The 17573-nt window shown below is 37.2% G+C and overlaps 1 protein-coding gene and 1 long non-coding RNA gene across 8 annotated transcripts in view; one reads left to right on the top strand and one right to left on the bottom strand.

Moving 5' to 3' along the window:
* Nucleotides 1-17573, top strand: part of LOC111093274 — a 100287-nt gene that overhangs the window by 75455 nt on the left and 7259 nt on the right. Inside the window, exon 4 of the long non-coding RNA XR_005381563.1 lies at nt 5684-5748. This is a non-coding gene — a long non-coding RNA (uncharacterized LOC111093274). The remainder of the gene's footprint in view (nt 1-5683; nt 5749-17573) is intronic.
* The window catches only part of CTDSPL2 (CTD small phosphatase like 2), an 88169-nt gene that overhangs the window by 65708 nt on the left and 4888 nt on the right, over nt 1-17573 (bottom strand). For 3 of the 7 annotated variants that reach the window (XM_038580281.1, XM_038580282.1, XM_038580283.1), the window contains exon 2: nt 9711-9767. The exons of the other annotated variants lie outside the window; for them this stretch is intronic. The gene's annotated coding sequence lies outside the window, so the exon portion shown is untranslated. The remainder of the gene's footprint in view (nt 1-9710; nt 9768-17573) is intronic. 7 annotated transcript variants of the gene reach the window in all.

Genomic DNA, 17573 nt, shown 5'->3' with positions numbered 1-17573 from the left:
TGGGATCGAGTCCCTCTGCCTGTGCCTCTGCCTTTCTCTCTGTCTCTCATGAATAAATAAATAAAATCTTAAAAAAAAAAAAAAAAACTTCTCAGGGGAGCCTGGCTGGCATGCAATTCTTGATCTCTAGGTTGAGAGATTGAGGCCCACTTTGGGTGTAGAGAATACTTAATAAAACCCTAAAGGGGGGGCAGCCCCGGTGGCATAGCAGTTTGGTGCTGCCTGCAGCCTGGGGTGTGATCCTGGTGTGATCAGGCTTCCTGCATGGAGCCTGCTTCTCCCTTTGCCTGTGTCTCTGCCTCTCTTTCTGTGTCTATGAATAAAAAAAATAAAAAATAAAAATAAATAAATAAATAAATAAATAAATCCCTAAAGGGAAGAAAGAGAGAGAGAGAGAGAGAGAGAGAGAGAGAGAGAGAGAAAGAAAGAAAGAAAGAAAGAAAGAAAGAAAGAAAGAAAGAAAGAAAGAAAGAAAGACAAGACAAAAAAAACTTCTCAAAAGCAAAGTCCAGGACCAGAGGGTTTCTTCACTAGTGAATTTTACCAAATTTTTTTTTTAAAGATTTATTTAATTATTCATGAGAGAGAGGCAGAGACACAGGCAGAGAGAGAAGCAGGCTCCATGCAGGGAGCCCAACATGGGACTCGATCCCCAGACCGGAATCATGCCCTGAGCCAAAGGCAGATGCCCAATTGCTGAGCCACCCAGGTGTCCCCCAAATGTTTAAAGAATTATCACCAGGACACCTGGGTGGCTCAACGGTTTAGCACCTGCCTTCCACTCAGGGCTTGATCCTGGGGTTTCGGGATCAAGTCCCACATCAGACTCCCTGGAGGGAGCCTGCCTCTACCTTTGCCTATGTCTCTGCCTCTCTCTGTGTTTCCCATGAATAAATAAATAAAATCTTAAAAAGAAAAAAAAAGAATTATCACCAATCCTTCTCAAATCCTTTCAAAAAATTGTGGAACACTTCCCAACTCAATCTATGAGGTCAGCATTACTCTGATACTAAAGTCAAAGACACTACAAGAAAAGTAAAACTACCAGTCAATATCCCTTAGGCACATAGATGCAAAGGAAAAATCCCATATGATTATCTCAAATGATGCAGAAAAAAAAGAAAGCATCTGACCAAACTCAACACCCTTTCACAATAAAAATACTAAAAAAAACCGGCAATAGAACAGAACTTAAATCTGAGAAAAGGCATCTACAAAAACCCCACAGCTAACATCATACTGCATAATGAAAAACTAAATGCAAGGCACCAAAGCGTCTGTTTTTGGTTCAGGTCATGATCCTGGAGTCCCGGGATGGAGTCCTACACTGGCCTCCCCACTCAGCAGGGAGTCTGTTTCTCCCTCTATCCCTCCCCCTGCATGTGCAAGTACACATATGCTCTCTCATTCTCTCAAAGAAATAAATAAAATTGTTAAAAAAAAGAAAGAAAGAAAAGCTAAATGCTTTCTTAACTAAGGTCAAGAATAAGACAAGGCTGTCTACACTCACCATTTCTATTCAACATTTTACTAGAGGTTCATGTCATGGAATTAGAAAGACAAGTAAAAAGAAAAGAAATTCACATTAGAAAGGAAAAAGTAAAACTATCTCTATCCAGAGGAGATATATATATATATATATATATATATATATATATATATGAAGAATAACCACAAAAGTAGAAACCATAAAAGCAAAAACTAGGTTACTAGACTTCATAAAAATTAAAAAGACCTGAGAAGACACTTCATAAAAGCTAGATGTTTGGCCACAAACATATGAAATGATGCTCAATATAATTCCCCATCAGAAGTGCAAATTAAAATCAAAACAGCATACTAATCCATATGTACTTGAAAGGCAAAAATTAAAAAGACTGACAATAATACATGGGAGTAAGGATGTGGAACAATGAGCACTCTCATATTCTACTAATGGGATGTTAGGTTTTTGGTAAATTTCTATTAAACAACATCTTGCCCCTTGATACAGTAATTTTTTCACTTCTATGTTTTTATCTTCTGTAAACGTGTCCACAGCATACTTTACAAAAATGTTCATGGTAGGCTTTATTTATAGTAGTCCCAAACTGGAAACAACAAAAATGCTCAGGGACAGAAACATGAATACTGTGGTCTTTTCACACAGTGGAATAAAAATCAAACAATTATTATCATCAACATGAAAGAATCTCTGACATTATGCTGAGCAATGGCAGACACAAAAGAATACATACACATTTGATGATACCATTAAAGAGAAATTCTATTAGAGGCAAAAATAATCTAAGGAGAAACAAATCAGAATAGAAGCTGTTTGGGGGAAAAGAAATTACATATGTGATGGAATATGGCTCTATTTGTCAAAACTTATAGCTAAAATCTATGTATTTCAAAGTATGTAAATTTTACCAAAATAAATACCTACAAAAAGTTCCTATGAATAATACCAACCAGGTAGCAGGAAGGTGGAAGTAGGTGGGGACACAGATCCAGAAGATGGACAAAATGTTACTAAGTACTCAAACTGAGTAATGGTCATATGGGCTTCATAATACCACTCTGTTTACTTTGTGCATATGCTTGATATTTTCCATTACAAAGTAGCAGAAACAACAAAAACCCTCACTACCAGAGCTACCAACAGGGTTCAACACTAAGAAACTATATTAAGTAAAAAAACAGCGTAGGACAGGATCAAATGAGAAAAGCAAAGAGAACATCTAGAAAAAAGGGGGCAGAGGAACATAAACTTAAGCAATCTCAAGAAAGCAATCCTCCATATTTTCAAACATAGGAAGTAAGAAAATAAAAGAAAGCTCCATTTAAGTCAAAAACTGTCTTGCACTAAATCTCCTCTTAAAAGTTCAAGAAAACAAATTTCACATTAAAAAGTAACAGAAATTAGATCAGAGCCCATATAGTCATCATAAGAAAAAAAAAAAAAAAAAAAGGAAGCACAGAACAAAACCTCTACCTTTTGGGGGCTCGTTGGTAGAGTACGTGACTTTTTTTTAAAAGACTTTATTATTATTATGTTTAATTTATTCACGAGAGACACACAGAGAGAGGCAGAGACACAGGCAGAAGGAGAAGCAGGCTCCCTGCGAGGAGCCTGATGTGGACTCTATCCCAGGACCCTGGATCACGACCCGAGCCAAAGGTAGATGTTCAACCACTTAGCCACCCAGGAGCCCCAAGTACGTGACTCTTGATCCTGAGGTCATGAATTTGAGCCCCACGTTGGATATGGAGCTTACTTTAAAAAAAGAAATAGAATATTATTTTTTGAATTAATTAACTAATTAATCCCTAACTTTCTTTTTTTTTTAATCCCTAACTTTCTACAGACAAGACGACTGCAAAAGAGAAGTCCACAAAAACAGATCACAACTACACACTATTTCCAAGCAAGCTTAAAGACATTAATACTAAATTTTTATTTAAAGATTTTATTTATTTTTGATAGACACAGAGATTGAGAGGCAGAGACACAGGCAAAGGGAGAAGCAGGCTCCATGCAGGGAGGCCTATATGGGACTTGATCCCAGGACTCCAGGATCAGCCCTGAACCGAAAGCAGACACTTAACCCCTGAGCCACATAGACGTCCCAATTTTATTAACAATTTTTTTTTAAATTTTTATTTATTTATGATAGTCACAGAGAGAGAGAGAGGCAGAGACACAGGCAGAGGGAGAAGCAGGCTCCATGCACCGGGAGCCCGACGTGGGATTCGATCCCGGGTCTCCAGGATCGCGCCCTGGGCCAAAGGCAGGCGCCAAACCGCTGCGCCACCCAGGGATCCCTTATTAACAATTTTAACCAAGATTTGAGGAGAGAGAAATGAAGTGAAAGAACACAGAAAAAAAATTTTAAATTCATTTTAGAAACAGACCAAAAAAGAAGGAACAAAGAATTAAATAAACATAACAAAGAAGGAATATTTTCACACATTAGAAAAGATTCAAGAGGTACCTAGCTGGCTGAGTTGGTGGAGCATGCAACTGATCTTGGGGTTTTGAGTTCAAGCCCCATGTTGGGTATAGAGATTACTAAAAAATAAAAATCTTAAAAAAAAAGATCGAAGAGAAACTGGTAAATATTGGAAATGGATCAGATACTCAAAAACAAGAGAACTTATCAGAAAAAGTATGAAACTATATATTGAAAGAAACAGACCTGAGAATAGCAAATGTGAAGAAATAGTCTGATAGAAATTACTAGGACTTTTCTGAACTTTAAAGGGGAAAAAATCCTTTGGGCATCTAAGCAAGATGTAGGCAAACTTTTTCTTATAAAAGTATACAGTAGGGACACTTGGGTGGCTCAGCAGTTCAGCTTCTGCCTTCATCTCAGAGTGTGAATCTGGAGTCCCAGGATCGAGTCCCACATCAGGCTCCCTGCATAGAGCCTGCTTCTTCCTCTGCCTGTGTCTCTGCCTCTCTCTCTGTGTCTCAAATAAATAAATAAATAAATAAATAAATAAATAAATAAATAAATAAATAAAGCGAGCAGTAAATATTTTCGGCTTGCAGACCACAGGGTTAAAGTTAAATGAAATTCAAATATCAATGTCTAGGTCATGCTCACTGGTTTCAGTATTATCTATGGCACTGTACAACAAAAGCATCCAAAACAATATGTCAGTGAATGGGCATGGCTGCGAGCAATAAAATTGTGTTTACAAACACAGGTAGTCAGCCCATGGGCAGCAGTTTGCAGACCTCTGATATAGGCATGCACTAAGTGACTTTATAATGGAAAAAAAAAACTCTTCTAAATTTTCCAATAGCAACACTGATATATTAAAATAATTAAGAAAAGAACATGAAACCAAGAATTTTATATTCAACCAAGATAACAAGAATAATGGCCACAAACTATTATCAATGAGCAAGAACTCTAGTTATACTGTGTTCATGGAGCCCTTCTTAAAAAATCAATCAGCCCTTAAGCAAACAAAATTGGGGGATCCTTGAGTGGCTCAGCAGTTTGGCGCTTGCCTTCAGCCCAGGGCGTGATCCTGGAGTCCCGGGATCAAGACCCTCGTCAGGCTTCTTGCATGGAGCCTGCTTTTCCTCTATCTGTGTCTCTGCCTGTCTCTATCTGTGTCTCTCATGAATAAATAAATAAAATCTTAAAAAAAAAAAAAAAAGAAAAAACTGACTACAGATATTGCTTAAGAACTGATAGTGTCAAACATACAACATGTAGTTAGTTACTCATTCAGCAAAAATAAAATGAAGGTTGAAAGGGAGAGTATAGTATGTATATTCTCTGACAATGTAAATAAATATACTTAACTATTCTCTGACAATGTAAATAAATATACTTAACTATTTAAAAGTGAGGGATGAGGGCAGCCCCGGTGGCGCAGCGGTTTAGTGCCCCCTGCAGCCCGGGGTTTGATCCTGGAGACCCTGGATCAAGTCCCACATCAGGCTCCCTGCATGGAGCCTGCTTCTCCCTCTGCCTGTGCCTCTGCCTCTCTGTGTGTGTGTGTTTTTATGAATAAATAAATAAAATCTTTTTTAAAAAAAAGTGAGGGATGAATAGAAAGAACACAGCAAAAAGAGTATACATATGGCTTCAATAATCATATATATGATAACAGCACCGGCACTGCTATTGTAAGACTATTGTGAAATAAACCTAATTAATATCCAGATTTCTAATTCCAGGTCTGTCATCTACTGGATCCTGAGGAACCTAGACACAGTAGGGAACAAGACGACAGAGATACTGAGTAAGTTAAGATAAAATCCCTGGAATTCTGACTCTGGCCAGGTTAAGAGGTCAAAGATCTCCCCAAAGAGCAACCATTCAGTTGGACAAAATAATAAAAGCCACCATTTCAGTACTCTAGAAATCAACCAAAGACATGTAACAATCTGAGAATGTTTATAAGACTGCTCATATTTGGGTAAGAATATTAAGAGTCTGTCTGTGTCATTCTTATCTGGGGCTGCTCTACTCCGGTATCCTCTACCTACCTGCAAGCTCAGATGGTCTGTCAGGCTTACAGGACTGCCAATTTTGAGGTCTTCATAAAAAGAGACTCACATGATTTAAAGCAGTTGAGCAATGACCACACTGAGTGGTGTCCTCAGTTTAAGTGACAATTTCGGTATAAGTAATCATTTCTGTGGCAGGCAAACTATTAGGACCAACAGCTCTAAGAGTCTAAAGTTGCAGGGGTGCTGGGACAATCATATTCCTGGCTGAGGTAGCACACATGTACAGAGACTTAAAGAGGGCCCCACCTGTCCATATACCGAATCTTGCACATCAAAATTTCTTTTTGGGGATCCCTGGGTGGCTTGGCGCCTGCTCTCAGCATGGAGTCTGCTTCTCCCTCTGCCTGTGTCTCTGCCTCTCTCTCTCTATGTCTATCATGAATGGATGAAATAAAATCTTAAAAAAAAAATTTATTTTTAATTTTTAAAATGTTTGCTAACTGAAAGAAAAAATGACTTTAAATTGTAGTAATGACTGGTTAAATTAAATGTTTTAATTATATTTATAGGCTACCTCTAGTTCTCATTTCATTAAATGCCTATGTATGCCCTTTCCTCATTTTTTTCTAAGGATCAAAACACTAAAGTTGAAAAAGACTTTAGTTCAACTTCCCCAAAGCAGAAATCTTTCAGGTAGTTTTCCTTGTCTAACGGTACCTAGAATGTGCTCAAATGCTTAAGGAGACTTGAAGTTCACTACTTCCCAACGCAAATATTTATAAATGTTAAATGTTCTAACCAAAAAAATTTAAAGTCAACTGAATAAAATCTATATTACACCATCAATTCCCTTATCTAATAAAGAAGAATTTCTAGGGGTACCTGAGTGGCTTAGTGAGTTGAGCATCTGACTTTTGATCTCATCTCAGGGGTCATGAGTTCAACCCCTGCACTGTGTTGGGCTCCACACTGGGTATAGAGCCTACTTAAAAAGTAAATAAATAAAATAAAGAAGAATTTCTAAGAAGAATTCTAGCAACTTAGTTAAGCATAATTTTTGTTTTAAACTCAAAGCTTAAAAAAAAAAAACTCAAAGCTTGTAAAGTTTTTTCATTTTATTTTTTTTAATTTTTAAAAAGATTCTATTTATTTATTCATGAGAGACAGAGAGAGAGAGACACACACACAGGCAGAGACACAGGCAGAGGGAGAAGCAGGCTCCCTGCAAGGAGCCCAACGTGGGACTCAATCCCGGGTCTCCAGGATCACACCCCAGGCCGAAGGTGGTGCTAAACTGTTAAGCCACCAGGGCTGCCCAAGTTTTTTCATTTTAATACTTAAAAACAAATATAACTTTTTTAGTTTGCCAATTATGGCTTAATTTAGAGGAAGATATTTGCATTATTTGCCCCACAAAAGAATGGAACTATGACTAACACTTCAAAAATACTTTGTATTTCCAAGGATCTCAATAAATATTTGCTAATTTAATCTCCTGGCATTTCTTACAGATTACTAAAATCCTAAAATAAAGGTCCAAATGTCCATGCTTAACTGAATACTGAAACATAATCCAAACAAGCACACTACTATTATAGCACATCACAAGCATAATCCAAAAAGCATGGTGTAAAAAGTATCGTATTGGTTTTCTAGTAAGTTTGCTGTCCACTCCAGAAAACCAACCCTTAACCTATCCTTTTCAAAAATAAAGTACCTATCTTAACTACATGGATCTGAATATGGAAAATGTTAAAGTGATATAATAACCAACAGCCATCCTTTATTAACTGCTAGGTACAAGGGACCGTCCTAAGTGCTTTGTAAACACATTATTTCACTTAATCTTTCAACAACATAAAGTAGTGTCCATTATTTCCATCTTACAATGGAGGAAAATGAGGTGGAGAAAATGGCAGAAGTGTTTTAAGTAACAATTTCCAGGTAATTTCAATAAAAAATAACCGACAATATAAAAATGGTATATTTATCACCAACAAAAAGCTAATTAGAAAGGTACCAAAAATTTAATTTCCATTAGCCTCTAAAGTTTGTTCTTACTTCTGCTCTTTTCTAAATACATAGTCATTCACAAGTGATTTTCCTGCTGAACCCCTATCTATACAAAGCCTTAAAATAGGGTTAACTTACAAACAGCTGTGTTTACAAATTGGCAGTTAGAAGCTCAAAATAAAACTTCTCATTGAAATAGTGTTACAAATGGGGGTTACAGTTCCAGGGTAGCTCCTATAGTATATTTTTACCCATAATGTAACTGAATAGAAAAACCTAGGGACACCTGGGTAGCTCAGAGCCCTGGTGGCTCAGCTGTTTAAGTATCTGATTCTTGGTTTTGGCTCAAGACATAATCTCAGGGTCCCAGAACCCAGCCCCAAATCAGGTTCCATGCTCAGTGGGGAGTCTCTTTCTCCCCCACCCCATTTGCCCCTTCCCCGGCTCTAAAATAAACAAATCTTTAAGAAAGAAAAGAAAAATCTAAAATCTACATCATTACACCAACCATGTGGAAAACTATACTCCATATTTCTACACCAAGCCTATCGATAGCAAAACTATCTCTAGTGCTGGGAAAACTGAATATTCAAATGCAAAAAATGAAACTGATCCTTACCTTACAGTGTACAAAAAAACTAACTCAAAATGGATCAAAGACCCTAAGAGTTAAAGTCTCAGAAGAAAACAGGGGATGAGGGACGCCCGGGTGGCTCAGCGGTTTAGCGCCTGCCTTCGGCCCAGGGTGTGATCCTGGAGTCCTGGGATCGAGTCCCACGTCCGGCTCCCTTCATGGATTCTGCTTCTCTCTCTGCCTGTGTCTCTGCCTCTCTCTGTGTCTCTCATGAATAAATAAACAAAATCTTTAAAAAAAAAAGAAAAGAAAAGAAAACAGAGGATGAGCTCATGACACTGGATTTGGCAATGATTTCTTGGATAGGACACCAAAGCAACAAGCAACAAAAGAAAAAAATGATATACTGGACTACATCAAAGTTAAAAACTTTTGTGCATCAAAAGACACTATGAACAGTGAAAAGGTAACTATGAAAGAAAAGAAAATATGTGCAAATCATCTCTCTCATAAAGGTTTAAATATCCAGAATATATTTTAAAAACTCCTACAATAACAACAAATCAAGCAACCTGGTTCAAAACTGGGTAGAAGATTTGAACAGATATTTCTCCAAAGAAGATACACAAATAAGCACATCAAAAAATGCTGAACATCACTAATCATTAGAGAAATGCAAACCAAAACCACAATGAGATACCTCTTCATATTCATTAGGATGGCTATTATCAAAAAACAGAAAATAAGAGGTATCAACAAGGATGTGGAGAAACTGGAATCCTTGTACACTGCTGATAAAAATGCAAATTGATTCAGCCACTGTGGAAAGTACTATGGCAGTTCCTCAAAAAATTAAACATAGAATTACCATATGATCTAGCATTTCTACTTCTAGGTATATACTCTATAAAGAATTGAAAGCAAACAGATAATTGCATAGCCATTGCCACAGCAGCATTATTCACAACAGCCAAAAGGTGAAAGCAAAAGTGTCTATCAACAGACGGATGAGCAAAATGTGATATACATATACAATGGAATATTATTCAGCCCTAAAAAGGAAGAAATTCTGCAATATGCTACAACATGGATAAAACTTGGTAACATTATGCTAAGGAAAATAAATCAGTCACAAAAGGACAAATATTGTATGATTTCACTTACATGAGGTTCCTACTCAAATTCAGTAGAGACATAAAGTAGAATAGTGGTTGCCAGGGCCTGAGGGAAGGAGGGGAAAGAGGATTATTATTTAATAGATATGGACTTTCACATCAGGAAGAAAAAGTTCTAGAGATGGATAGTGGTAATGGCTGCACAAGATGAATGTACTTAATACCACCGAATTGTACATTTAAAAACAGTTAAAATGGAAAAAAAAACCACAGTTAAAATGGTAAATTTTATCTTATATTTAACCACAATTAAAAAGGAAAAAAAACTACAAATCTCCACTAATCCTTTTTTCTAAGCCACTAATGATAGTGTAAGGTAAAGGTTTCCAAGAGAGTAAGAGAGGGAGACTCTGGAATGGGAAAACAAAATCTCTTTCTAAAAAAATTTTTAACAAACTTCTGTATAAAGGGGAAGAACAACAGTACAGAAAAGGGGACTAAGTAAAATTTGCCCTCCTATTCTGCTGTTCATATATTTACTACTTATAAGAACTGACAAAATAACCTGTAGACTAAAAAATGGTGGACTGTCAGATATACAAAGTACAGAAATATTTCATCTAAATTTGAGATAAAAATTTTAGTATTTCCTGGTTTTTCTGGGCCTTTCAGGAAATGGAATGGAAAGATAAGCAGGGTTGGGAAAAAGAGGGGTTTGAGGAAAAGATAACAAAAACTGTAAAGGATGGGAGGGCCTGGGTAGCTCAGTCAGTTAAGTATCTGCCTTTGACTCAGATTATGATCTCCGAGACCTGGGATCAGGTTCTGGGATCGAGCGGCACGCACGTCATGCTCCCTGCTCGTCTGGGAGTCTGCCTCTGCCCCTCCCCCTGCTCATTTTTTTTTTCTCTCTCTCTCAAATAAATAATCAAATCTTTAAAATAAATAAATAAACAAACAAGACCTGAAAAGTTGCAAGGCCTGATTTAGCACAGAGGGGCAATTACTGAAAGAGATCCATTCTGATGTCCAGATACACAGAGCCTACTCTTGACTTAGACTGGACTTGGGACAACAGAGATATTCCTGAGTTCATCACCAGGCTAATAAACACAGATCAATAACTGTAATCTACCATGGGAAGAGAATAAGGAGCATTTACAGTCTGCATAGAGGTACAAGTACACAAGGACAGCCAAAAATTGAGAGTCAATCAGGAAAACTGAAAAACCCTTTCTCTCCTGCCTTCATTTCTAGCTTAAGCACAAAGTAACACTAGAGAAGTTTGAAATCAATCAATGATGCATTTAAAATACTCTTTGCAAAGAAAAATTCTTTGCAACAACAAAACCAAAACTCAGCTTATTCGGACTGCTACACTAAAAAAAATCCAGGTATGCAGTTTTCCAGGTATATATATTCTATCTACTCAGTCTTTACTGTCCTATTTATGATATCTAGTGTTCGATAAAATATTGCAAGACACACAAAAAAAGAATATACAACCCACTGTCAAGAGACAAAGCATTCAGCAGAACCAAAAATCAATGAGGTCAAAAACAGAAAACTCAATGAAATCAAAAGCTGATTTTTAGAAAAGATCAATAAATTGATAAACCTCTAGCAAGACTAAGGAAAAAAAGACACAAATTACAAATATCAAGAATGGGAAGGTGAAAATCACTACACACCCCGCAGACGTAAGAACAATATTGGAATGTTATAAACTTTATGTCCATATATTCAACAATTTAGATGAAAGTCAAATTCTTAAAAAAACATGAACACAAGAGATCACACAAGAATAGGTAACCTGGGGATCCCTGGGTGGCGCAGCGGTTTGGCGCCTGCCTTTGGCCCAGGGCGTGATCCTGGAGACCCGGGATCGAATCCCACATCAGGCTCCCGGTGCATGGAGCCTGCTTCTCCCTCTGCCTGTGTCTCTGCCTCTCTCTCTCTCTCTCTGTGTGACTATCATAAATAAATAAAAATTAAAAAAAAAAAAAAGAATAGGTAACCTGATCAGCCCTATATCTATCTATAAAAATTCAAATTATAGGACAAGTGTTCAACACAGGGGTGCAGATGAGTTCACTGTAGAATCCTACCAAACATTTAAAACAAAAACACCAAATCTACAAACTCTTTTAGAAAACAGAAAGGAACACTTCCCAACTCATTTTCATGAGGTCAGCATTACCCTGATAACAAAATTAAATGGTACATATTAACTGGGCCAAATACCAGTCAGATACTGCCTACTCAACACTTGCAATAACCTAATATTATTATTTAAACTTAAAATGTAAAAGGAAGAATTTTGAATATGCACATACTGCCTCATCTTGATAATTCTATTTATGTTAGAATTTAACATATCCTTTAAGTTCTCTGGAGCTCCATTACTAGATAAGTTCTTTCCTATTATCAGTAATATAGAATAAAACAAGATTGGGAAATGAGTACACTATGGAAATAAATACTACTAACGACAATGACACATTAAGGGTGCAAACTCCTGATGTTGCAGAAGGGGGTGAGTATATAATGTAAAACGTTTCCACTTCTTCAACATTTAAACCAGATCTCATTTCAGGAATAGAAAAAACTGATTGCTCATCAATCTAAAACTGGGCAATGAACTTCGCTTTCTATTTACCTGCAGGCCAGTTAAAAGGATTGGGAAAGTTGTGAGGGTGTGAAAAGAAAAGCCTCTTCCAGGGATGCCTGGGTGGCTCAGTGGTTTAGCATCTGCCTTCCGCTGAGCGTGATCCTGGAGTCCCAGGATGGAGTCCCACATTTGGCTCCCTGCATGGAGCCTGCTTCTTCCTCTGCCTGTGTCTCTCATGAATAAATAAATAAAATCTTAAAAAAAAAAAAAAAAGCCTCTTCCAAATGCTCACTACCAATTACAAAGTTAATTCTGCTAGTTTCTCTATCACCTCTAAATTTCAGATTCACATCCAACAGCCTTCTCAACACTTCTCAACACACTCAACATGTGGCACCGCAAATTCAACTTACCCAAAACTGAACTCACTTTTCCACCCTCATTCACAGACTTGCTCTTCCTACTATATATTTCCTACTATATTCCTATTTTAAAAGCTTATTTATTTAAGCAATTTCTACACCCAGTGTGGGGCTCAAACTCACAAAGCCAAGATCAAAAGCCACATGCGTGCTCTAACGACTGAGCCAGCCAGGACCCCCTCCTACATGCTTGATCACAAGTAATGCTACTGCCATCTATCTAATCAACCAAACCAGAAATCATCCTAAACATCCTGCTCATTCCTCCTCTCCCTTGTCCCCCAGAGAGTCAATCGTCACATCCTGATGATTTTACCTCTAAATCATTTCTCAGTCTGTCCCCTTTAAATCCATCCTCCACACTCCACAAATCTGCCTGTTCCTTCTCATTAACTGCCTTCAAAATAAAGACTGAACTCTGGCATATATATATATAAAACCCTACACGATCTACCTCTCCAAGCCTTTTTTCATTGCTATTTGCTGTGCCACTCTTTGCAGTCCAATAGTAATAGTTTCCTGCCACGTTGTGCTGTATGTATCCTGCTTCTGCTTTTCTCTTTACCACAAACATTCTTTCAACTAATTCTTACCTTCATCACTGAAAGCTTGGCTCAAGTATCATGCACTCCAGTAAGTTAAGTAACCACCTCCACATCCCTAAGCCTATGTAAACCTGTGATTATCGCTACCTAAGCTCTTAACAAATCCTATTGAAATAATTTATGTATCTTTAATTATACTAGACTGTAAGAGTCTTGAAGGCAAAAGTCTTATCTGTAACTCCAGTAACCTGGCACAAAAGAAAATTCAAACTCTGTTGAACTACACCATAATTTTTCTCATTTTCCTCAGAGACCAGAGAAAAAACTATGTCACTAAAACATAAACAATCCTCACTGCAGCAATCAATTCTTACTCACAAAAAAAAAAAAAGAACTATAAATAAAACTAAAAATGTTTCTTCCTCATAAGATTTCCTTCCTCTTCACAAAATCCCTGATTCCAAGCAATATCTGAAGCAAACAATTACAGTTACAAATTATCTTGTGTTAACAAGATTATAATAATGCTACAAGCATAAATTCAGTTAATAATTTGCTACTGAGGTCTTTAGTGCACAAATTTCTATCAAAACAACAAAACAGCACACTACATATAAAAGATTCTTAACAAATTATCTAGGACTAGCCTAATGTACATCCTTTAAACAAGTATTTGCTGAATGAAGCAGAGAAGAGGGAAATAAAAGTGGGTAATAAGTATAAAGAAAACTATAAAAAGATTAGATATCAAGCTTTAAAGGAAAAGTCTGGGTTTTCCCATTAAATCTAGATATACGTAATTTTATAAGTTGGCAATATAAAGAATATATGCATGCAAGGTTATGGAGTAGCCTCCTAAGGGAGTTATTGAAGGATAATAGGGAAGTATCAGTCCTGAATCTTACCATTAGTTAAGTGTGACACTGATCAACCAATGATTAAGTGATCATGCAATCATTCTAGCATTTGATTTCAACAGAAGTTTTGGGTTTTTTTTAAGGTTTTATTTATTTATTCATGAGAGACAGAGAGAGAGGCAGAGACACAGGCAGAGGCAGAGGCAAGCTCCATGCAGGGAACCCGATGTAGGGCTTGATCCCAGGACTCCAGGATCACACACTGGGCCAAAGGCAGACACTTAACTGCTGAGCCACCCAGGCATCCCTGATTTCCTCAACAGAAGTTGTTACTGGACATCAGTTCTATGCATTTCACTACATGTAAATTTTACCTTAAAAAAAAAAAAAAAAGAGAGCTGCCAAAATGGGAAATGAGTCATTAATTAATCTGAGCTGTTTTCATCCTTCCATTACATACAACTCATCCCACAGCACCCTAATTAAGACAAACATTTACTACATGGTAAGTCTTCAGAATGGCTCATCATTAATAAAACAAAGACTTTACTGGACTAGATGACCCCTTTGGTCTCCTCTAGCTCTAGATTTCCAAGGGTTTGTTAATTTATAGTGTTATAAATGGTATCACTACTAAATTTATACTCATGAGAGAAAAAGCTAAAAATCACTGCCTTCATTGATACCAAATAACATTTTCAAAAGTGTCAGCATCTATTTTCATGATCTATATTTCTAGCCTGACTAATCTGAAATCAACAGCTTCAGATATTACAACTGTCCACTTTAATCTCCACTTCACCCCTAAGCCTTCATTAAATGATTTCAGAGAGGAAGAGATTTCTCTGTCCCTCCTACTTAACACCTAATAAAAGTCAAAAATCAATTAGAGCAGAAAGAATAAGTAGAGGAGTATTACACAAGCATCAACTCTACTACAAAAAGAGTTTTCAGGGCAGCCCGAAAACTCAGCTCAGCTGTTTAGCGCTGCCTCCAGCCAAGGGCCTGATCCTGGAGACCGTGGATCGAGTCCCACGTCGGGCTCCCTGCATGGAGCCTGCTTCTCCCTCTGCCTGTGTCTCTGCCTCTCTCTCTCTCTGTATCTCTCATGGATAAATAAATAAAATCTTTAAAAAAAAAAAAAAGTTTTCATCAAATACTTCCCCCAAAAAAGCATGTGATAAAGACAGGTGGTCTTTTGGAGTTATTACTATTTTTGATGTATGACTTTCTCTTTTTTATTAACATTGTAAAATTCTTCAAAAACTACTAAATATAATAAACTTATAACCAAAAGCACTTATCAAAATATAGAGAATATATAAAAAATAGAAGAGCTGCTGAGTTAGGTTGATAAAATTATGAGGATTTTTTCCTCTCAAAATTTTCTTTGATGAACAACAACAAAGAATGCTTTTTCTAAATCCATGATCAATTATTTTTCTCTAGAGAAATAAAATATGTGGACTGTTAAATTAGTGATGACTGAAACACTCTGAGAATAGAGGGCATTATTCAGTTTGTTAATCACTGAAAAAACTTACTAAGGCACAGTCATTCAGATATATGTTTTAAAATACTACTAGTGGTACCCCACTTAAAACCTTGTATGTCCTCAGTAGAAATATCCTTAGGGCAAAATCAATATATATTATATATCCTGCTGAGGACATTTTTATATTTCTTTTTTTTTAATTTTATTTATTTATTCATGAGACACACACAGAGAGAGAGAGAGAGAGAGAGAGGCACAGACACAGGCAGAGGGAGAAGCAGGCTCCATTCCATGCAGGGAGCCTGATGTGGGACTCGATCCTGGGTCTCCAGGACCACACCCGGGACTGAAGGTGGCGCTAAGCCACTGAGCCACCCAGGCTGCCCTGTATTTCTTTCACCTAATCTTTAACAACAGTAATTTGAAGATTGTTTTAACTACCATCAATAAATATGATTTAAACATCTTGTAAAAAGAGCATTCGGGCAGCCCGAGTGGCTCAGCAGTTTGGTGCCGCCTTCAGCCCAGGGTGTGGTCCTGGAGACCGGGGATCGAGTCCCGCATCGGGCTCCCTGCATGGAGCCTGCTTCTCCCTCTGCCTGTGTCTCTGACTCTCTCTGTGTGTCTCTCATGAATAAATAAATAAAATCTTAAAAAAAAAAAAAACATTCAACTACATGGTATGAAAAAAATTCCTATCAGTAACACTTGATGGAGTGGTTCTCCACTCAGCAGGAGGTCTGCTTCCCCCTCTCCCTCTGTGCACTCTATCACTCTCTCAAATAAATAAATAAAAATTCTTTAAAAAAATACATTTACAGTACCTGAAATAATCCCTACTATTATTATACCACATTCCAAGGAAAAGTTAGTCATTTTGATGGAGATAAACTAAAGACAAGATCTATGAAGAGTGAACTTTTAAGTAAACTCCACCCCCAACATGGGACTTGAACTCACACCCCAGAATCAAAAGTCTCACATGCCCTAATGATTTCAATAGAAATTCACCTGGCTGGCAGTGGGTAAGCTCACGACTCTTGATTTTGGGGTCGTGGTTCAAGCCCCAGGTTGGGGGCAAAGACTACATAAAAACTAAAATCCAAATAAACAAATAACTTGTCAAAGACAAGGTATAATCATAATTCTCTAAGAGAACTACATTTTGTTTGCTATAACTAAAAAAATAAGGTAGACTCTCAATAAGGAAAAGTGCTTGATTGTTTGAAATGTGATTGTGAATATTTTTCAAATAATTTTTATTAGTACCTCAGAAAATTAAAGGATTATATAATTACCTTATTTAACAAAATATACTAAAACAGGTACTTGTAAGGTCAGTGAAAGGGGGATGCCTGGGTAGCTCAGCGGGTGAGCATCTGCCTTTGGTTGAGGGCGTAATCCCGGAGTCCCAGGATCGAGTCCCACATCAGGCTCCCTGCAATGGAGCCTGCTTCTCCCTCTCCCTCTGCCTATGTCTCTGCCTCTCTCTGTCTCTCATAAATAAATAAAATCTTAAAAAAAAAAAAAGGGGGGGTCAGTGAAAGGTTAATCATTTTCAATGAAACAGGATAATCATACATATTTGGGGAATACCAGGAAGAAAACAATTATTACTAAAACAAATAATCATAGTTTTTTTTTCTCAACTAAAAAGATACTTATGTGTTCTGGATATTTTTCTTTTAAAGAGTAATATACTCTTTGGAGCACATGGGTGGCTCAGTCAGTTGAGCATCTGCTTTTGACTCAGGTCATGATCTCTTGGTTCTGGGATGGAGCCCCCCATCTGCTTCTCCCTCACCCTTTGTCCTCCCCCACCCCGCAATTGTGCAATCTCTCTCTCTCTCACACAAATTAATAAAATCTTTTTAAAAAAGTAACATACTTTTTTCAATAAGGCATACTTCTAAATTCCTAATTAAAGATTAAACTGGTCAACCTGAGAAACTTAAACTATCGTTATGCTGCTAATAGGGTCT

Source organism: Canis lupus, chromosome 30, assembly GCF_011100685.1.
Source record: "Canis lupus familiaris isolate Mischka breed German Shepherd chromosome 30, alternate assembly UU_Cfam_GSD_1.0, whole genome shotgun sequence".
Lineage (NCBI taxonomy): Eukaryota > Metazoa > Chordata > Mammalia > Carnivora > Canidae > Canis > Canis lupus.
This window is presented reverse-complemented; position numbering and strand designations above follow the sequence as displayed.